Source organism: Mizuhopecten yessoensis, unplaced genomic scaffold (genome assembly GCF_002113885.1).
Source record: "Mizuhopecten yessoensis strain PY_sf001 unplaced genomic scaffold, ASM211388v2 scaffold11145, whole genome shotgun sequence".
Taxonomy (NCBI): domain Eukaryota; kingdom Metazoa; phylum Mollusca; class Bivalvia; order Pectinida; family Pectinidae; genus Mizuhopecten; species Mizuhopecten yessoensis.
The window spans coordinates 317,518-342,173 of NW_018408902.1; the positions used below are offsets into that span (position 1 = coordinate 317,518).

At 34.5% G+C, this 24,656-nt stretch overlaps 5 non-coding genes across 5 annotated transcripts; all 5 read left to right on the forward strand.

The window, feature by feature from the left end:
• The first annotated feature begins 665 nt into the window (after positions 1-665).
• On the forward strand, positions 666-737 carry Trnag-ucc. Its single transcript has one exon. It is a non-coding gene; the product is annotated as a tRNA-Gly (tRNA).
• A 3,013-nt stretch (positions 738-3,750) lies between these two features.
• Positions 3,751-3,822, forward strand: Trnag-ucc. The gene has a single exon. It is a non-coding gene; the product is annotated as a tRNA-Gly (tRNA).
• A 1,672-nt stretch (positions 3,823-5,494) lies between these two features.
• On the forward strand, positions 5,495-5,566 carry Trnag-ucc. The gene has a single exon. It is a non-coding gene; the product is annotated as a tRNA-Gly (tRNA).
• A 14,353-nt stretch (positions 5,567-19,919) lies between these two features.
• Positions 19,920-19,991, forward strand: Trnag-ucc. Its single transcript has one exon. It is a non-coding gene; the product is annotated as a tRNA-Gly (tRNA).
• A 2,748-nt stretch (positions 19,992-22,739) lies between these two features.
• On the forward strand, positions 22,740-22,811 carry Trnag-ucc. Its single transcript has one exon. It is a non-coding gene; the product is annotated as a tRNA-Gly (tRNA).
• The last annotated feature ends 1,845 nt before the right edge of the window (positions 22,812-24,656 follow it).

Below are 24,656 nucleotides of genomic sequence, written 5' to 3' on the forward strand. Positions count from 1 at the left end.
AACAACAGATACACTATACACCAACTTAAGAACATTTATTTACAATAGGTTCATACTAAGAACAAAACTGTACTTTTATATTCTGGCATATATCTTTTGAATTTGATTACCCTGGTGCTATGTGTTGAAGGTTGTGCTTATAGATATACTACGTAAAATTACTGATACTATAAAATGCTTAATATCTTTCAAATCGTGAAACTTGAAAAATTGAACGGAACCCATTTTAAAATTGAGGATATTTAAAACTATCATTAAAATCGAAAACAAATGTGGTACAAGGTCTGAAACGTCTTGTTGTCTATTATTTTGTTAAACTAACATATGGCCCATTGGACAATATGAGAACTATATGCATTATTGCATAAATATTTCTCTTTGTCTTACTGACTATAAAATGCTCATATTTAAAGTGTACAATTAACTTTTTGTAACTCTTCAACATCTTTTCGAGACTGGTTTGTTAAAACAGACATGTGCGGTTTGTGATCACAGCAATACAATGCATACTTACGTTTTTTGATGTAAGATGAGCCTAGGACTTTAACTCTACGTGGTCAGTGTATTAATACATTGTTTCTGCCTGAGGGGGACATTAAGCGACATCGCCAAGACGAAGAGGACGCATAGTTACAAATATTATTTCTATACGAAGTACATATATAGTGTCGGTGGTGTAACGGTCAGCATGGTTGCCTTCCAAGCAGTCGATCCGGGTTCAACTCCCGGCCGACGCACTTCTTTTTGTACCAGTATTGTTGATAAATAAGAAAAGTTGCAAAGATATTTATTTGTTTTAGATTGTGATAACTGCTTAAATATTGTAAATGTGCATTGACTCTACAATATAACTAGGTATGAATACCATCTCAAAATTACCGTAAAGAGATTGTCAAATAGACTCCAAAAGGATACGCAATAAAATCCAAATTTCAAAATGCAGAATATAGTAAATATATTTTTAAAGAAAAGATGGAATAATATATATGTATAGAATAACCGCAAATGAGAATATGATACAAAATCAATGAAGCGATAATTGAATTAATTTTATAATCATATACGTTGCCATGTAACTGCACAAATGTTATAATTCTAATAAATTTGAACCAGTTGGTGAAACACAAAATACATCATGAACCTTCAAAACAGAAGAAAAGCAGTTGTTTAAAAATCGTCAGTGTTTTCTGCAGCATAAGTTGAACTCTTCGTAATTTTTTTCCAACCAATCCTTGAATGAAAGTATGAAGGTCCTCAACGATCTCAACACGGTTAAAATTAACGTCATAATTGCTGAAAGACAACGAAATGGTCTGAATTTAATGATGATTTTACAAAACAGCTTCAGTAAATTAGCAAATTAGAACTAATTGTTTCCTTTCGTGCACACACACAAATCATTATAAATGTATATGCATTATGCAATGTTGATATTATATGCTTTACTTTTCTCATTCAATCATATGATGACGTGTCTTTATCAGTTCTGCAATAACAAATAGTATACAATGGTTCTATCGTCCGTTTATCCACGGACATACCAGAGTCATCCTCAATGCTCCGTGGGTTACACACACTGACATTATCTGCACCCCTGGACTATGTCATACCTAAGTTGAAGGTACGACGATAGATATTTAATTGGTCGCAGGAAGAAAATCCCTGACAATCGCTGGTGATGTCCTTGAAGATTACCGTGGAGCGACACCCGAATACAAAGTCAGTCAAATTGACCGTTATGGGACCACTAGATTCTTTTGATGTACCTCAACGGATCACATTTGTCTTCTTGTCTCATCAACAAGGTATTGCAAACTGAGCCTTCAGTTCTGCTATTACATATCCCAGGGTTGCAGAGAACGAAAGTGAGTTCAACCCATGGAGTATCGAGGATGGTCGGAGTAGAAAACGGTTCTTTAATGTGACTTACAGTTCCTCTTAAGGAACAGCTTACACAAAATGCAGTGGCTCTTTCTTTAAGCTGGCGGTTTGGTCGTCATCGGTCTCTTCCATTTAGATACTCTATGCTTGGTTTTATAGAAATAACCTTTTCACTATTGTGTCCTCGAAGAATATCTCCGACTTGCTTATAAACATATATATACCACCATGATTTGTAAAAAAGACATTAACATAGACCTACTCACTATAACTCGAATGCTTCTGATTGTCAGATAGCAATAATACATTCGGTGCTTCCTCATTTTTGCACTTGTTTTTCATCGCAAAAGGCATCATGTGTTTGCTACATGGGTGGAGTTTGTTGGTATAGCTAGTTGAAACACCCTGATCATTAGCCTTTTCTACAAATATTAAAGGAATATTAACAAAACTGTGAATGATTGTTTTTGTCGATATTCTATAATCAACGCACAGTAGTTTTGCGAATTTATTGTTGCATTTTAACAATTGGTCACATATTATCAGTACTGTTCAGTGTCCGAAGCTATTGGTAATATGTCATTCTGTTTGTTACAATAAAATAATGTTGATGCAATCAGATACTAACTACCGCTGCTTATAACAATATCGTGTTTGATTGAAGGAAGTATTTGGTGTGATTTTGAAAATAAACAAATAAATGAAATTATACCAAAAAAAACAAATACGAGAAAAGCCAGTAAGTCTCCAGTAAAACATAAGATATACTTTGATGAGGTGACATCCAAACCACCACTGTTACACACAGGAAAATCTGCTTAGGTGGAAGAAAGTTCCTTGAGCTTCGAACTTTTCCCATATTAAAACATGGTCAAAAAGTATTTGCCGGAGGGAAACACTTATAAGACAGGTCTTAGCATTCAACTGATCAATAGAAATACGAAAAAATAAAACACAGATTTCAAAAACGTAGATGCAGTAAGTAAACATCTTACTGCACCATTTGTCATCATCCATTCTAGCCTCGTCAGTGGTAGTAAAGGCCACATCTGTCTAAAGTAAGTTCCGAGACATTGGTAAAATACAGACAGAGGAGAAACGTGCTTCTGAAACCCTATATAAGGCTACAAATGTACAACTTCAAACTAGTTTTTCATGTTAGATCTGTCAGAATAAGTTATAGGGATACAGCCACCGTCGAGGAGTGATAGTCCATCAGTAGTCAATCACATCGTAAAATAGTCTCTAGATATACGAAAAGTAGATATTTCATGTCTGCATTGTGTCTAGTAATATAGTATTGGACTATTGATAACACATTGTAGTAATTTAATAATATTCGTAGAAGAAACGACTTGGGGTCCATGTAGGTGCAATAGTATGCTTTTAACTTCTGAGCCTGACTTCTTTTACAAAACAGTGACTTTACATAGACTGCTTACACTAACTGGATAATAATATTGATATACTTTATGACATTCTGAAAGAAAATTTCTTATAATTACTTATATGTTTCATAATAACAAAATCCTTGCAGGTTTGTTAGGTGAAAGAATAGGCCAAGCCTGCTGTACCCCGCAGCATGTTACCTAAAGAGAGAACTTGAATCAAATGAAATATATGTATAAATATTAATATTTAATTTAAATTAAAAACTAAAGAGAAAAAAACACTTATTCATCTGTAAAACATAGGTCGATGAGGTGACATCGATCCACCACTGTTACACACAGGACAATTTGCCTTGCTGGAAGATTGTGCCTCGAGCTACGAATAATTACGAGACTACAACCTTGTCAACATGTTTTCGCCGGAGTGGAACACGGGACATAAACGAAGAAAAGCTACAAAGCTTCTAAAAAGAATATAGCGTCGGTGGTGTAACGGTCAGCATGGTTGCCTTCCAAGCAGTCGATCCGGGTTCAACTCCCGGCCGACGTACCTCTTTTTGTGAACTCAGATACTTACTGTCTATTCCGCTTCAAAACATTCAATGTTTCCTTTTGTATGTTGTAATTCTACCTCCACAATTTGCATATATACACTGTTCAGATAAATATATATATATACAAAGCAGACATTTAAAATGTTCTAGGTCTTCCTATTCTACCATACTAATATTTCTTTTAACATTACACGTGTAGGTTTCCTCACTCTGATACATAAGCAGGCAGGGTGTTGGTATGGTGAATTGCTCTTTATCAAATATTGCTTTGCCGCGTTGTACCAAATGTTGTTTGTTCAATGATGTCAGTATTTCCTGTGATCTGTTCTGGGTTATAATCTTATGTGAATGTGAATCAAGATCGTTGGATATATGAATCTTATGAAAGGCAAAGTTCCCTTAATTCGTGAGGTCAATGTTGTATGCAGGTTAAGGATGACTCTGGGCAAGTTTCTTCATCGCTATGTCACATGAAGCTGTTTTTTATTATGCTCAATGATGTACCATGATAACTGTTGTTTTGTTGTCATTTTTCACATTCTCTCTATGAAGATATGACATTTAAGGTATTAAATGCATCTTTTTATCATTGATGAGGGTATGCAACACAGTTCCGTTCAAACATATTCCATGATGCGTGTTAGCGCATCTTGGTGAATATGTTTGAATGTATACCCGAATCCAGTCGTATGTTATCATATCAAGGAATGACAATTCAACGTAGGCTTTATTCGTAATTCAATTCACCGCTAATTGATTTGATTTCCTCTGATTGTCTTATTAACACCATAACCAGTTTCCTTGTTGTTTTGTAAACAAACCTGCTCAACGTTGACAATATTAAGGCGTTAAAATACGCTTCAAAATCCCAACGAACAAACCGGAAGATATTCCAGCCGTAATCTGTACACAGTCTCCGCGATTCCTTTAAGTGGACAAGTCTACAGGCATGACAAACTTACATAAGCCGCGATGTTTTCAGACAAAAAAACTGGTTCCTAAACAACAGATACACTATACACCAACTTAAGAACATTTATTTACAATGGGTTCATACTAAGAACAAAACTGTACTTTTATATTCTGGCATATATCTTTTGAATTTGATTACCCTGGTGCTATGTGTTGAGGGTTTGTGCTTATAGATATACTACGTAAAATTACTGATACTATAAAATGCTTTATATCTTTCAAATCGTGAAACTTGAAAAATTGAACGGAACCCATTTTAAAATTGAGGATATTTAAAACTATCATTAAAAACGAAAACAAATGTGGTACAAGGTCTGAAACGATCTTGTTGTCTATTATTTTGTTAAACTAACATATGGCCCATTGGACAATATGAGAACTATATGCATTATTGCATAAATATTTCTCTTTGTGTTACTGACTATAAAATGCTCATATTTAAAGTGTACACTTAACCGTTTGTAACTCTTCAACATTTTTTCCAGACTGGTTTGGTAAAACAGACATGTGCGGTTTGTGATCACAGCAATAGAATACAGACTTACGTTTTTTGATGTAAGATGAGCCTAGGACTATAAATCTACGTGGTCAGTGTATTAATACATTGATTCTGCCTGAGGGGGACATTAAGCGACATCGCCAAGACGAAGAGGACGCATAGTTACAAATATTATTTCTATACGAAGTATATATATAGCGTCGGTGGTGTAACGGTCAGCATGGTTGCCTTCCAAGCAGTCGATCCGGGTTCAACTCCCGGCCGACGCACTTCTTTTTGTACCAGTATTGTTGATAAATAAGAAAAGTTGCAAAGATATTTATTTGTTTTAGATTGTGATAACTGCTTAAATATTGTAAATGTGCATGGACTTCATTGACTCTACAATATAACTAGGTATGAATACCATCTCAAAATTAACGTAAAGAGATAGTCAAATAGACTCCAAAAGGATACGCAATAAAATCCAAATTTCAAAATGCATAATATAGTTAATATATTTTTAAAGAAAAGATGGAATAATATATATGTATAGAATAACCGCAAATGAGAATATGATACAAAATCAATGAAGCGATAATTGAATTAATTTTATAATCATATACGTTGCCATGTAACTGCACAAATATTATAATTCTAATAAATTTGAACCAGTTGGTGAAATACAAAATACATCATGAACCTTCAAAACAGAAGAAAAGCAGTTGTTTAAAAATCGTCAGTGTTTTCTGCAGCACAAGTTGAACTCTTCGTAATGTTTTCCAACCAATCCTTGAATGAAAGTATTAAGGTCCCCAACGATCTCAACACGGTGAAAATAAACGTCATAATTGCTGAAAGACAACGAAATGGTCATAATTGCTGAAAGACAACGAAATGGTCTGAATTAAATGATGATTTTACTAAACAACTTCAGTAAATTAACAAATTAGAACTAATTGTTTCCTTTCACACACGCACACAAATCATTATAAATGTATATGCATCATGCAATGTTGATATTATATGCTTACTTTTCTCGTTCAATCATATGATGACGTGTCTTTATCAGTTCTGCAATAACAAATAGTATAAAATGGTTCTATCGTCCGTTTAATCACGTACATACCAGAGTCATCCTCAATACTCCGTGGGTTACACTCACTGGCTTTATCTGCACCCTTGGACTATGTCATACCTAAGTTGAAGGTACGACGATAGATATTTAATTGGTCGCAGGAAGAAAATCCCTGACAATCGCTGGTGATGTCCTTGAAGATTACCGTGGAGCGACACCCGAATACAAAGTCAGTCAAATTGACCGTTATGGGACCACTAGATTCTTTTGATGTACCTCAACGGATCACATTTGTCTTCTTGTCTCATCAACAAGGTATTGCAAACTGAGCCTTCAATTATACAATTACATATCCCAGGGTTGCAGAGAACGAAAGTGAGTTCAACCCATGGAGTATCGAGGATGGTCGGAGTAGAAGACGGTTCTTTAATGTGACTTACAGCTCCTCTTAAGGAACAGCTTACACAAAATGCAGTGTGTCTTTCTTTAAGCTGGCGGTTTGGTCGTCATCGGTCTCTTCCATTTATATACTCGATGCTTAGTTTTATAGAAATAACCTTTTCACTATTGTGTCCTCGAAGAATATCTCCGACTTGCTTATAAACATATATATACCACCATTATTTGTAAAAAAGACATTAACATAGACCTACTCACTATACCTCGAATGCTTCTGATTGTCAGATAGCAAAAATACATTCTGTGCTTCCTCATTTTTGCACTTGTTTTTCATCGCAAAAGCCATCATCTGTTTGCTACATGGGTGGAGTTTGTTCGTATAGCTAGTTGAAACACCCTGATCATTAGCCTTTTCTACAAATGTATAAGGAAAATTAACAAAACCGAGAATGATTATTTTTGTGGATATTATATAATCAACGCACAGTAGGTTTGCGGATTTATTGTTGCATTGGTCACATATTATCAGTACTGTTCTGTGTCCGAAGCTATTGATAATATATCATTCTGTTTGTTACAATAAAATAATGTTGATGTAATCATATACTAACTACTGCTGCTTATAACGATATCGTGTTTGATTGAAGGAAGTATTGGGTGTGATTTTGAAAATAAAAAAATAAATGAAATTATACCAAAGTAACAAATACGAGAAAAGCCAATAAGTCTTTAGTAAAACATAAGATGTACTTTGATGAGGTGACATCCAAACCACCACTGTTACACACAGGAAAATCTGCTTTGGTGGAAGAACGTTCCTTGAGCTACGAAATTTTACCAGATTACAACATGGTAAACATGTATTTGCCGGAGGGGAACACTAATAAAACAGGTCTGAACAGACAACTGATCACTAGAAATACGACAAAATAAAGCACATATTTCAAAAACGTCGTAAATGTAAAAAGTAAACATCCTACTCCACCATATATCATCATACATTTTAGCTTTGTCAATGACCTCATCTGTCTAAAGCGCTCTGAGACATATGTGAAATACAGAGAACAGAGAAACGTGCTTCTGAAACCCTATAAAGAACTACACATTTACAACATCGGAATATCTTGAACTAGTATTTCATGTTAGATCTGTCAGAACGAATTCTAACTTTCAGGCTTTAGCCACCCTCGAGGACTGATAGTCCTCCAGTAAAGCCAATCACCTCGTAAAACAGTCACTAGAACTACGGAAAGTAGATAGTTTACGTCTGCATTATATCTAGTTATATACTGACTATTGGGCTATGGATAACACATTATAGAAGTAATTTAATAATATACGTGGAAGAAATGACTTCGGGTCCATGTAGGTACAATAGTATGCTTTAAACTTCCGAGCCTGACATCTTTTATAAAACATTGATTTTACATAGATTGCTTACACTAAATTGATATTAATATTGATATACTTTATGACTTTCGGAAAAAAAAGTCCTTATAATTACTTATATGTTTCATAATAACAAAATCACTGCAGGTTTGTTAGGTGAAAGAATAGGCCAAGCCTGCTGTACCCCACAGCATGTTACCTAAAGAGAGAACTTCTGAGGAACACTCTACAGAAACGGAGGTTTTCATCTTCGTCTTCTGTTTATAATCTGGGGAGATCGACGAATCCAATTGCAGCCCTTTGGATCTGTATATTTTCTTTTCTAATAACACACTCTTTACTTTCCGAAATATCAGCGTTTTCTTACTTATGCATAGGGGTTTTATCGTAAAACTTTGTGGAGTTTGTTAGTAAAACTGGACCCTAATCATCAAACTTTTCTTATATTTTAGATCATAAAAGGTTAACTGGTACACGTGGTATTGTTGTTAAAAAGTCAAGTTGCCGGAAGCAGTACTGAATGGCTAATACATATTGATGTTCGCAAAATGGCTGTCGATGTGAGCAGTCGACAGCACTTCAATTGAATCTAGTCAAATGAAAAATGAATCAAATGCAATATAAGTATAATTATTTTCTAACAAACATGTAAAACTCTCACAATCACTGTAGCCATATTTCGGCGACAAACCCCGTGTTCTATAGAGCAGTTGATAGCTGACCATACCCAGGTGACCAATCAGAATTTTGAAGCCTCCGATGTTGGTCCCGTTTTAGCGGACTATGACTACTGCAGCTAATAACGCATATCATTTTGATTAAAATAAGTATTTTGTGTAATTAATGATTAATTTAAATAAAAGAATAAAGAAAAAAACACTGATTCTTCTGTAAAACATTAGATATAGGTCGATGAGGTGACATCCGATCCACCACTGTGACACACAGGACAATTTGCCTTGCAGGAAGAATGTGCCTCGAGCTACGAATACTTACGAGACTAGAACATGGTCAACATGTTTTTGCCAGAGGGGAACATGGGACATAAACGATGAATAGCTAGCTACAAAGCTTCTGATAATGACATAGCGTCGGTGGTGTAACGGTCAGCATGGAAAACTCATACTTCTGGGTTATACCAGGAAGATTAAACATACGAATGTTTTTTTCATCAACTTCTTTTTAGGAGTAGTGCGTTTTTGCGTTCTTAAAAGGCGTAATCTGGTGGTACATAAAATGACAAAAGTGAATATAAAGAACTTTTTTATGTTAACATTTCGTAAATATTTTGATTATATCAAACACTACTACCTCATGAAGAAGAAATGTGTTCTATTCAAGAAATATTTTGTTGCTGACAATAAATTATTGAGGGCTGTAGATTTATCTTCAGGCACTGAAAATATCCTATCTTATGCATTATCATTATGATTAAGTTGTCGTTTTTCAACTAATTTGTAAATGAGCGATGACATACCTCTTATAACCATGCTTATTTCATGTAGAAATGTACTTCTGTGATTTTTGAGTGTTTAAATATGTGTTTTATGTGAACTGTGAGGAACCGACGGGGCCCCAACCCCGGCGGTCCTATTTGCTGGGACTAATAAAAGTTCATTTTAAAAGAAAAAAAGAAAAAAAGCATGGTTGCCTTCCAAGCAGTCGATCCGGGTTCAACTCCCGGCCGACGCACTTTTTTGTGAACTTAGATAAGTATTGGCATTTCTGCTACTATAGAGATTCCAAGCGCTCTGAGTTGTATGCGTAACAATGAAGAATATAAAGGATGTCGGAAAAAGTATGGAGGTATTAACGAAAGAAATGAAATAAAAAATTATTTTCGTAAAACCATTTCCGACACGGGGATTCGACACTCGGACCTCTTTGTGATAAAGCAAGATGTTTATTCACTTCGCTGCTAGTCTTCATATTTTTTGCATGCAAAATATTGTCTGCAACATAAGTAGGAATCATTTCAAAATGTTGGTACTTCCTAAAAAGTCCTAACACTTTGACTGTTTTGTATTTATATAGAGTAATTATCATACTTTTAACAGGATATTAACTTCACAGTGCCTGTTTGCAGTAGAAAAGTGGCGGAACTATCTACCTTAAAATTAATATGATGATTTCTTATATGAAAACGTTCGAATAATCTGAATATGTTTCGTTGAAGAACATCTTACCTACAATATTTGGATCTCTAGAATAGTGTGAGTCATTGAGGAAACGAAACGCCCCTGCAGGTTATACCTTTATTTGTCTTTTTGTTTTAAAATCGTTTATTTTCCATGTCTTAAATTACGATTTAATCACCTTGATTTTCAGCACAAATCAGTTTCTCTCTTGTCTTTGGTTTGTCATCATCCTAATCCGAAACAGAAATCGGTTGTACACGAAGGATTTGTGTAACTGTTATTGTCTTTATCCTATATTTGTTGAAAATGCAGATCGACATAAACAAAACAAGATTTCATTTAAAGTAAAATATTCTAAAGATCTAAATTCATAACAAATTTTAAATGTAAATGAAACGTGTAAGTTACAAGTAGTGAAGTGTTTTTAACAAACAAACAAACGTCTCTGATCTGTGTCGGGATGTAGTACTGTGTGTACCCCACTGATATGCCTGGATCAGTAAGGATATGTGTTTACAGGGATGCTTCAATGTTGAATAATAATAATAATAAAGAAGATTTTCAGCTTTAAATGAGTGTTACATTTAATCAGTAATCTTAATTCAATATGGTCAAATTTATTGTTGATCCATGTCCATTTTATAATAAAAACACACGAGAAGACCACAGCCGAAGCACTTTCACAATATTTACTTGATATACAAATATGAATGTTTTTTGAAGGTCTAATAATAATAAAAATGTATTTACATTTTGTTGAAAGACCCATTTAAAGTTTTTGGATGTTCAGATGGTATTGAAGCTCCTACGGCTGATCCCTGCTGTACATCAGGATATATATATATGTCATATTGATATGTGAGTGAATATTGTCCAGTACGTTAAGCAAGGATTGGTTACAACCACCGCTGACGAAGTAACATGTCATAACACAATGTCTGTTTTATTAAGCGTTATGAAATATTTTCTTTATCGTATCTTTTTATTTGTTATATTGGTAACAGTCACTGTGGATATATTAACATACGTTTTAGCCATTTAATGTAGATTAAGTGAGAAATTCGAAGGTAAATAAGGTATAATTCATGATATTAATGCCATTCATTTAAAAACAAATATAGTTGTATCAATACTATGTTTGGTCTCTTCTTCCCCATTTCACATGAGATAAATAATAGCAAAGATTGAGGGAAACGTAATTGATCAATAATACACTATTTTACAGAGATAGCACAATAACAATATAAATCATTGATTTTTTCTGTTTTAATCAATCAAAACTCAGTGATAGTAATTTCTAAAATAAGTGCAAATTGAGAGGCCTTAAACTAGGAAATATGACCAGGGGAAACTAGGAAGAGAGGGAAACAAAATATTTTATTTTAAATTCATGTGATCAACATGATCCAATCAAATCTGATGTTACATAGATGAGGCATGATCATATAGCTAGTAGACCATGTTTGGTTCATAAACAAAGTCTCGTTCTATAACACACTGAACTGCATTTGAAGCTTTTCTTCAAATCTGACCAAGTTACCTGTTACACATTACATTATGAAACATACGTGAATACACTTTCTTTCACAGTTTTCCTTTCCAAACTTATTCATAAAAACAAACTTTTGGAGTCATCTATTAGGTACGAACATTATTCTGGTAATATTGTACACAGCAGTACACTTTTACTGTAACATCAAGGACATTACTTGAGTCTACAATATTTTCTTCAACTCATTATTAGTAACAAATATCAAAACTACATCTACATTAGCAATTGAGAGTTATACCATTCATCCAGTACAAAATCTAACGAACCAATTTGTGTCTTCTCATCCAATGCAATGAAGTATACTGAACTAGGTCTTAGTTGAACATTTTGCCACTACACATCTAGGCAAACTTCAGAGAGCTCTACTTCATAAATCTCAAGGTATTGTCCAAAATATCAACCAATCAGAATAAGTACCTGTAACTTTGTATTAAGCATATACCGTTTCTACTCGTCTTTTAACACCTGTACATTGATCATGACTTTAATCAGGACTATTTGTATATCATTAGGAAAGGTGTTTTCAGAAAATCTTCAGATGTTGTTCACTTCACTAACCTCTCGAGATCATGTCAAACACAATAACCTCGTCAGATCATTTCAAACCTAAACCTATCAAGCTTATGTCAACTTCATCAACCTCTCGAGTGTATGTCAAACAACGAACTCGTTACACTATGTCAACTACACTAACCTCTTGAGATTAGGTCAAACCCTAATCTATTCAGATTATGTCATCTTTACATACCTCAAGACATTATGTCAACTACACTATCCTCAAGAGATTGTCAACTACACTAACCTCAAAAGATTATGTCAACTTTACATACCTCAAGAGATTTTGTCAACTACATTAACCCCGAGAGATTATGTCAACTTTACTTGCCTAAAGAGATTATGTCAACTACACCATCCTCAGGAGATTATGTCAACTACACTAACATCAAGAGATTATGTCAACTACACCATCCTCAATAGATTGTCAACTACACTAACGTCAAAAGATTATGTCAACGTTACATACCTCAAGAGATTTTGTCAACTACACTAACCCCGAGAGAGTATGTCAATTTTACATACCTCAAGAGATTATGTCAACTACCCTAACCTCAAGAGATTATGTCATCTTTACATACCTCAAGACATTATGTCAACTACACTATCCTCAAGAGATTGTGTCAATTTTACATACCTCAAGAGATTGTCAACTACACTTACATCGAAGAGATTATGTCAACAATACTAACCTCAAAAGATTATGTCAACTACACTAACCTCAAGCGATTATGTCAACTACACTAACCTCAAGAGATTATGTAAACTGTACTAACCTCAAGAGATTGTCAACTACACTAACCTCAAGAGAGTATGTCAACTTAACTAACCTCAAGAGATTATGTCAGGTCCACAATCCTCAAAAGAATATGTCAAATACACTAACCTCGAAGAGATTATGTCAAATACACTAACATCGAAGAGATTATGTCAACAATACTAACCTCAAGAGATTATATCAACTACACTAACCTCGAAGAGAATATGTCAACAATACTATCATCAAGAGATTATGTCAACTACACCATCCTCAAGAGATTGTCAGCTACACTAACGTCAAAAGATTATTTCAACTTTATATACCTCAAGAGATTTTGTCAACTACACTAACCCCGTGAGATTATGTCAATTTTACATACCTCAAGAGATTATGTCAACTACGCTAACCTCAAGAGATTATGTCATCTTTACATACCTCAAGACATAATGTCAACTTCACCATCTTCAAGAGATTGTCAACTACACTAACCTCGAGAGATTATGTCAACTTTACATGCCTCAAGAGATTGTCAACTACACTTACCTCAAGAAATGATGTCAACTACACTAACCTCAAGAGATTATGTCAACTACACTAACCCCATGAGATTATGTCAACTACACTAACCTCAAGAGATTATGTCAACAAAACTAACCTCAAGATAGTATGTCAACTACACTAACGTCAAGATATTATGTCAACTACACTAACCTCGAAGAGATTATGTCAAATACACTAACATCGAAGAGATTGTGTCAACAATACTAATCTAAAGAGATTATATCAACTACACTAACATCGAAAAGATTATGTGAACTACACTTACCTCGAGAGATTATGTCAATGACACTATCATCAAGAGATTATGTCAACTACACTAACTTTGAGAGATTTCGTCACTTACACTAACCTCATGAGATTATGTCAACTACACTAACCTCAAGAGATTATGTCAACAATACTAACCTCGAAGAGATTATGTCAAATACACTAACATCGAAGAGATTGTGTCAACAATACTAACCTAAAGAGATTATATCAACTACACTAACATCGAAGAGATTATGTCGACTACACTTACCTCGAGAGATTATGTCAATTACACTAACCTCAAGAGATTATGGTAATTACACTTACCTCAAGAGATTATGTCAACTACACTAACCCTGAAGAGATTATGTCAACGAAACTAACCTCAAGAGATAATGTCAACAATACTCACATTGAAGAGATTATGTCAACTACACTAACCTCAAGAGATTATGTCAACTACACTAACCTCAAGAGATTATGTCAACAATACTAACCTCAAGATAGTATGTTAACTACACTAACGTCAAGATATTATGTCAACTACACTAACTTCGAAGAGATTATGTCAAATACACTAACATCGAAGGGATTGTGTCAACAATACTAACCTAAAGAGATTATGTCAACTACACTAACATCGAAGAGATTATGTCAACTACACTTACCTCGAGAGATTATGTCAATGACACTATCATCAAGAGATTATGTCAGCTACACTAACTTTGAGAGATTTCGTCACTTACACTAACCTCAAGAGATTATGTCAAATACACTAACCTCAAGAGATTATGTCAATTACACTAACCTCAAGAGATTATGTCAATTACACTTACCTCAAGAAATTGTGTCAACTACACTAACCCTGAAGAGATTATGTCAACGAAACTAACCTCAAGAGATTATGTCAACTACACTAACCTCAAGAGATAATGTCAACAATACTCACCTTGAAGAGATTATGTCAACTACACTAACCTCAAGAGATTATGTCAACTTTATATACCTCAAGAGATTATGTCAACTACACTAACCTCGATAGATTATGTCAACTTTACATACCTCAAGAGATTGTCAACTGCACTAACCTCAAGAGATTATGTCAACTACACTAACCTCGAGAGATTATGTCAACTTTACATACCTCAAGAGATTGTCAACTACACTAACCTCAAGAGATTATGTCAACTTTACATACCTCAAGAGATTATGTCAACTACACTAACCTCGAGAGATTATGTCAACTTTACATACCTCAAGAGATTGTCAACTACACTAACCTCAAGAGATTATGTCAACTACACTAACCTCAAGAGATTATGTCAACAATACTAACCTCAAGATAGTATGTCAACTACACTAACGTCAAGATATTATGTCAACTACACTTACCTTGAAGAAATTATGTCAAATACACTTACATCGAAGAGATTATGTCAACAATACTAACCTAAAGAGATTATGTCAACTACACTAAGTTCGAAGAGATTATGTCAACAATACTAACCTCAAGAGAGTATGTCAACTACACTTACCTCGAGAGATTATGTCACCTACACTTACCTCGAAGAGATTATGTCAACAATACTAACCTCGAAGAGATTATGTCAATTACACTAACTCCAAGAGATTATGTCAATTACACTAACCTTAAGATAGTATGTCAACTACACTAACGTCAAGATATTATGTCAACTACACTAACCTCGAGAGATGATGTCAAAGACACTAACCTCAAGAAATTATGTCACCTACACTTACCTCAAGAGATAATGTCATCAATACTTACCTCAAGAGAGTATGTCAACTACACTAACCTCGAAGAGATTATGTCAACAATACTATCCTCGAAGAGATTATGTCAACTACACTAACTCCAAGAGATTATGTCAACAATACTATCCTCGAAGAGATTATGTCAACTACACTAACTCCAAGAGATTATGTCAACTACACTAACCTCAAGAGATTTCGTCAACTATACTTACCTCAAGAGATTATGTCAGCTACACAAACCTCGAAGAGATTATGTCAACAAAACTAACCTCGAAGAGATTATGTCAACAAAACTAACCTCAAGAGAGTATGTCAACTACACTAACCTCGAGAGATTGAGTCAACTACACTTACCTCGAAGAGATTATGTCAACTTTAATGTTAATGTTAAAAGGACAATATACAAAAAAGAGTGGTTTGGGGAAAAAACGATCCTGTTTGCTGTTATTTGAACTTTAATCTTGATTTGACCTTGAGACTTGAGGTCAAACTGTAAACTTTATATACCAAAATTTTAAGTGATGCATACATGATCTATATATACCATCTAATCATTCGTATGATGATGAGAAATGATAAATCACTTTCTGGACCCCTACCCCCTTGGTAAGGTTTTATATGACCCACGCAAAAAAAACCCAGTGAATTTCCCAGAGGGGTTGCCAGTTGTTCTAGGAGGTCCATACTTATGAAAAAATAGGCCTCCCTTTGACAACAAGGGGATGCTCACCTACCTTCAAAAAGGGCCCTTGGCCCCTGGGGTATATATGATCGTTTTGCAACTAAATTTCTCGGTTGCTTTTTCACAAGAATACATATGACTACTTACTATATACAATGTATTCACTTCAATAAAAAAATAGGAAATATCGCAAATGTGTACATGAAAGCAATACAAAGACATAAACGGTAACAAGGAAGTCAGACCTTACACAAAGTTGTAAACTCGTATTGGAGTTTCTGTGACATGATCCTAATGACTGAAGTCGTAAACGTGTATATAGCTTGCCTAGGGATCAGCTTAAACTGCATACTATCAGCAACAGCGGTGTTCCATATCCCATACCGTATAAGCAGTATTAAAGATGACATCGCACGTGATGGCAAGATTTCTTTGAAGATGATTTGTACCACAAACTAACATATTAAGGTCGTCGATAATGTTACAGTCACCATATCATGTTTGCCTTCCCAGTTCCCCTCGAAAATTGAAACAATTCCACAGATGATTTCTTCGTAATGCCTTATCATATATAATCACTGTCGGGAAAACGAAGTGTCCGTAATTATATAACAGACTATGTACGTAGCGGCAATCGGGAAGGAGCATTTAAATACTAGGCCTATTGTAAGGAAGACAAATATTTCCCTAATTCACTTAAGAAGAAAAACTGTGGAGACACCGCTTGGATTGAGATATCCACAGGGCGGTCATTAATAAACACCAGCTATCTTCAAGGCGTCGGTGGTGTAACGGTCAGCATGGTTGCCTTCCTTTTTTTACATTTTAATTTCAATCGAAATATTGCAATGGAATTGTTATAATTTATATGTTTTCATCGCGTACAAGAGATGTCATGACATGTTTGGATTAAAAACGGCAAGGCAGTTTGATACTCATATAGTTCGTGGAAATAAACACAAAAAATCATCAATTTAATTTCAACAATTTAATCAATATATTCCACCGTGAGGATATTCACATTTTATACAAAATAACCACATAAATTGTTGCGATTTACGTTGATTGATTGGGGTTTGTAATCTGGTAGCACGGATGGGTTACCACGAGGAATGCGTATTGTTATTTTTTCGTGACGTCAATAATACACATAATATAGTGACGTCGGTCAAAAAGACGTCATTTAGTCACGACGTCACGAACATGTTCACCATTGGGAATTGTGTGAGAATTATGATCTGATATCTTTCTATTTTGTTTGGTAAGGTTTTATAGTGGCAATGCAGAGCAAATGGAAATATATATCTGCAACCTATGGAATTGAATGTCAATGATTACAATCAGACAATCAAAATAACCCAGAGGTTCAAATGTCTAAATAGGGCGTTTCTTTTACTGTAGGGAGTCCGATTGCAAAATATTGTCTGCAACATTAGTGGGAATCATTTCAAAATGTTCGTACGTCCTTAAAAGTCCTAACACTGTTTTAAATTGTATTTATATAGAGTAAATATCATACATTTATAAGGATAATAACTTCACAGTGCCTGGTTGCAGTAGAATAGTGGTTGAACTATCAACCTTAAAATTGATTTGATGCTTTTTTATGTGAAAACGTTCGAATAATCTGAATGTACCTCATTGAAGAACAACTTACCTACGAATGTGTTGATCTCTGGAATAGAGCAAATCATTGAGGAAACGAAACGCCAGGTTATACCGTAATTTGTCAATTTCTTTTAGAATCGTTTATTTTCCATGTCTTAAATTACTATTTAATCACCTTGATTTTCGGCACAAATCAGTTTCTCTCTTGCCTTTGGTTTGTCATCATTATATTTACATTCTGTATGCTTAGACCCATTGACAAAAATTACATTCATAAATGCATAACACAGGTGTTCATAGAATCTCAGCACGTGGGAACCGATAGTAACCTGATCACACTGCGTAGTAATACACTACAAAAACTACTCACTCGGCACGACCGACCTAGATGCTTAATTCTTACATCTTAAAATATTATTGAACTGTGCTTTGTGAAATATCCACGTATTCACGTGTCCTGTGCTACAAATAAACATTGAATATGGAACTACATGTTGTTGTGTTATTGTTGTTGACGGTTGCTAAGATCTCTCACGATAGTGTCACATTTCCCCGCGAAAAAACACTGTTCTCGCCACTGCGTTGCACCCGTGTATAAGCAGGAACAAACCCTGTTTATTTGTTTTATTCGTTGTTATATCGATCCACTGAAAGGATTCGTCAATGTAAATATAAGGAATGATATTTATTTTTTCAACATTAATGAGGTCATAACAACAATGGGTTTTTGGACATATTTTACATGAATCGCTAACGCGATTCATTCAATATGTCCATAAACCCATTGTTGTTATGACCTCATAAATGTTGAAAAAATAAAAATCATTCCTTAAATAATCCGAAATAAATTCATGTATTACATGTAACTCAAACATATGGTCTTCGGTTGTACACGAAGGATTTTTGTAACTGTAATTGTGTTTATCAGATATTTGTTGAAAATGTAAATAGAAACACATACACACACAACAATATTAGTTATAGCTTGAAGCATATTACATGAAACTGTACATGAAAAATTGATATTGATGCGATAGTTAATATACCAGTAAAATGAGCTATTTGAAATGCGGGTAAGAAGAGTTAAAGAAGATTTACAGATGTAACTATGGGTCAAAGATGTCAAAATAATGTAAAAGTGAACGGCAATACAAAGATAAGACATAAGTGTGAAACGAGCTCATAAACGGTAACAGAGACGAATATATACGTCTCTGACGGTAACAAGGAGGTCAGACCTATCACACAGTGGAGTTTGCCTAGAGATCAGCTTAAATTGTACATACACTATCAGTTTTAGGCCTAGCAGTCTTACATCCCAGGTCATATAAGCAGTATTAAAGATGACAATGCACGTGATGTCATGATCTTTTTGAAGATGATTTATACCACACATTTACATATGATAAGGTCGTCGATAATATAACGGACAGCATATCATTTTTGCCTCTCCAGTTCCCCGCGAAGATTGTAACTATTCGAAAGATGATTTGTTCATTATGCGGTATTGTATCTATAGACAAATCACTGCCTGGAAGTATTTAAATACTAGGCCTATTGTACGGAAGACAAATATTGCCCGTATAAGTAAGCTGTTCCTATTATATGAATATCAGTTAGGACAAGTAGATTACTGTCTAGTCCGTAAATATAAGTAGCTATTGAATAAATAGTGCAGTGTTTGCCTCCGGTGGAATATCGTCTTGTACAGCCACCTCGTCTGCCGGACTGTGATATTTTTCTAAGTATAACGACATATGATTTGGAGATACCGTATTAATACATTATTTTCCAATGAATAACAAACACTTTGTAGCTATCATAAATAACTAAGATGAGTGATGGTTTAAGAAGATATCCAGAGATTTGTCATTAATAAACTCACTTATCTTCAAGGCGTCGGTGGTGTAACGGTCAGCATGGTTGCCTTCCAAGCAGTCGATCCGGGTTCGACTCCCGGCCGACGCACATTTATTTTTTTATTACCTTTTTATTATTTTTTAATAGAAAAATCCTCTTAACAGAATATTTTTTGCACTTTTAACTATTTTATTATTCATTAGTTATGATTTAGTTCTAATTATATAAACAGCTTACATCTAACACTTTTTATGTATGTGTAATGCAGTGATGTATGAAATTCGCAAGCTTTCTTACCGTAAAAACAGCTACATTTCTGTGTTCATTTTCATGTAACATATTGCAGTGTTACATTTGTATGTGTACAGGTATCGGATAATCTTAGAACCTGTGCAACTGCAGTCTTCTGACAGATCGCTTAAGGCACCAACCATGTATGTAAAAAGACATGATAAATTTACATTTTATTTTTAACCGTAATTAAAAACCAACCACAGCATCTAACTTGGAACTCAACGTTGATACGCAAACACAACAGGAGGAATCGAGAAGTGATCAAATAAGAGAAAGACATCACGAACTCCTTCTATGAACTGGAGTCAAAACCCGTAAATGTGAACGTCTCTCTCGCCACATGTGGCACCCGTCGTTACGTCTCCCATCTTATCCAGGAAAGTTTGTCGTCAACAGCATTATGAGGCACAAGGCTTTATTTAGACCAGGTAAGACGGGTACATCATGTAACAGTTTTTAAAACTCCCGGCTATACAAATCAAGGACCACCTCTTGTCCATGACATCCTGTACTGCACCACTGTGTCCATTTCGTATATTATTTACCCATCGCTGGTACTAAATGTCAACTGAATAAAAATCGATTCAAGTGTTCGGAAACATACAGTATGTAAAATACAGAGGAAAGGAAAGGGGACAGTAAGATCGTACTATCACTTTTGCATAATTATTTCTCGTCATTGATTCAAAACATCAGTGTAAATTGACAGGGCGGACGAAGTAATGTTCAAAGTGACTTACCCCTTCTTTAAGCCAACACGAAAACTTATACAGAGACATCTCATAGTGTACCATAAATGTGACACACCTGGTAATTATCGATCATGTTACTGTACAGAAAAACATTCAAATAGAGATTTTGTTATGGAAACCCAAAAGCAAGAGAGCATTACCGTGTCTGGTTGAAATAGAATTAATGACCAGATCAAATGATGATGTCTAGATTCAATTTGAATACACTTACAGCTGTATGTGTTCATGGTTTTAAATGAAATTTCCCATACGTAAGTATTACCTTCTACTGAGTATATATATTTGGTTCTATCGTCTCTCTGATGTGGACACAGACGGTAAACGTTTTGACAAAACAAAAATAATAATATAAAAATTAGAGTATGATACAGGTGGGTAATATCATTATTTCCTATCTGATTCTTTTGACGGATATGAATATGGTGTACATCCTGTGGTACCCATCACTATACCCGTCTATTCTAGATAAGATACAACTCACTAACGTTATAGGGCACACTTAACAAGGCAGGTCATACAGGTACACCATGCATACAGGTTAGAAAATCACACGAAAGGCCAGATATGGGACCACTTTCGTTTTGTTGGATTTTTGTTTGTTGTAACGTTAGCCAATCATTATATTTGTCTATTATGTGAGAGAGAATTTCGAGGAATTTGAAAACCGATCAATGTTAATAAAAGTATTGAAAGTAGCTGGTGAGTAATAAATATTACTTTTGGTGGTTCTATCGTCGTTTGATACTTAAACTTTGTGTAAAACAGACTGTGCAGTCAACTATCTGTTCAAAAAGTAACGCCCCTTCTTCAAGCAGTTCAAACAATATAATTATGCAGTTAACACCAACCCAGACAATAGCACTGGGCCACGAAACACCTGGAAATAAACGATCAGTGCTTCATTAATGTATATATTGGGACGACAGGAACAATCTGAATATAGGTTTTGAAAAACAAAGTTGAAAGCCCAAGGCTAATGAATATTCATTACAACACGGTTTACATGAAATATTAGTTTAGATTATATGTTGTTGCTGAAAGTTGCTAAGTTGATTAGAACTTGGATTTAAACTTTTGATCTTTAGTTCCACTGATGAGTCCTAGATGGGTAAAAAGGTTATATGGCGCAGTTCAATGCTTACTCTGAGAGGCTTTCTACACCAAGGAACTTAATTTTATATAGTTGCTACATATTTCTAGTGGGTTTTTTCCTGGAGAATGATAACAATGTATGAAGATATTGCCAAGATCGTTATAATGATTATCTTTGTAATGTTTTTCCGTCAATTACATTTTTGAAACAGGGAGAAATCGATAATTACGCTGGGTCCCCACAATAGTTACCTCATACAACTATGTAACAGGAAAATCAGACCAATAAAAACGGATAACATTAAATAGCTTTTATAAAGACAGGAATACACACACAAATAACAAGAGGAAACGATGACGGTTACGAAAGCCATGAGTAAATAAAAGTGATAATAACTAGTTTTAGGTCCATGCAAACAACAGTTAACAAGTAGAAGTAAGGCAGTAACCATTTCATTAAAAAAATGACATTTTGCAATAAAACTAAGAGCTCTCCTACACAGTTTGTGCTACTACTCTACTGAGATACAGTTATACTGCTATAGTTTTATCATGTACAGTCTGTCTAACATATTGACGTGGCGTGCTGAACTATTGATGATTTGATCCGGAAACACAAAAACGCTTACAGCGGCAGAATTCCATTAACAGTTTCAACTAAACACAAACATAGAATACTCAAGTCTCTGTACCTATCTTACAACCGGTAAGATATGTAGCGTCGGTGGTGTAACGGTCAGCATGGTTGCCTTCCAAGCAGTCGATCCGGGTTCGACTCCCGGCCGACGCACATTTATTTTACATTATCACAAATATCTCGGTCGACCCATGGCATAGTTATTTTATTGGCTAAATTTCAATAAAAGAGGTATAGCCGTAGCGTTTTGAAATATTTTACAAGCAAGTTTGTTTGACATATAAATAAGAATATAACTATTTATGATATCTCTATGATTTGATATATTGGCTTATCTAATCAGCCTTTTCAAAACTATATTGTATGGGACCAAAGCCTTTTATACACACTCGTTTATACCAATTAATAGAAGTCAATATCTAAGAAAAAAACCCAGAACTTCTTTGAAACTTCAAATGCACATTGTGTAATAGACACAATAAAACACAAAAATTAAACTATAGATGAGAACTTGGACGGAGTTCTGAAAACCAAAGTTCTTTTGTACATATTTAGATATCCTTTTAATCCTATTTATGATTTATATGCAGAAATAACATTTTACTTTCCAGTTTGGTACAAATAATGTGTAATAAGCAAAAAGTTTTCCATCTCCGGTAGTTTTTTCTGATGTATGATATCTCGAACATTTCTGAGGAGAAGACAAAATCGGTTTCCTTTCAATTTTTCTTTAATGTCGGAGGTGTTTCATGTCATTGTATACCCCATATTGGTTACAATATATGCTATGTATATTATGTGTATCATATGTGAGAGCGTTGTTAAAGTTTGAAAAGGGTTGCGTTTTCTAAACAAAGAATGCCACATCTTAAAATATATCCCCCAAATAACATAATTGAAATGAAATATTCGTATTTTCGTAAAAGAGTTTAGTTGTTGTATGTCGCATACCGAAGAAGTTGGTGTCTTTACCTTTGATCTGACAGTTGTAAGCTATCAACATTTACCTACAATTAGATCCTTATACAAAAACGTATGTGTACGTTTCTAAAATAATCCAAATTCTTTCAGCTTAATCAAAGGAAATTCGCATATGTTGGATTTGAGTGTTTTGTGCTTTTTTAAAATACATTGGAATCACAGAACGAGACTTTTGTATGAATATTTGCAAATAAGTGTAACTTGCAGTTAGTAACAATGCAATGCCTTTATCAATTTATTCATGATTGCAGGAAGCAAACAAATTCAACACTTACAGGACCGATGACCATATAAATAAGTCATGATTAAGAATCGCAATTTAACATCAGTATTTGGTATGTAGTTTTAATATATTGACCTCAAACTTCAGTAATGAAAATGATACAGAACGAAATTAGCTATTTCTACAATAAGGGATTAAGACTGATGCCTTCATGAAATAATTTACCAACATTATAAAATGTCAATGTAACCAACCTAAATGTTACTAAATGACATTTTACCTTCCAGTAATTTGCATAGTTGGGTCCTTCTCCATCCCTAGGTGTTGAAAAGCATACCAGTCTCAAATAAGAATAGATGTGGCAAGTCGAAACCACAAAATGATAGTAAATGTCCCATGTTACATATTTTATCTGTGTATCAATGTGAAATGGACAGTCATGTGGCCTATATCAATAACTGAACTTGTTACTGAGATAGTTTAAAACATATTTTACAGTTTCGACTCATCATAGCCATCTTGATTGGATGCAGGTTTACATCTGAACAGCTAGCAAGAGAGGAATTAACCTCCCCTTAACATAGGTATGTGTATGAACTCTGGATAAGGTGCCAGGTCGTAGTATGCAGTTTTATTGCAGAAAAGACTGACATCCTCATTATATCAATGAACTACATTTTCATGAAGGTCTTATTTCCGACTTCGCTAGATCCACTATGTATCATTCCAATAACTAGGGATTCAAGTTCAATACACTCAAAGATGAACGTAACACTCATGCATGCAAAATGATT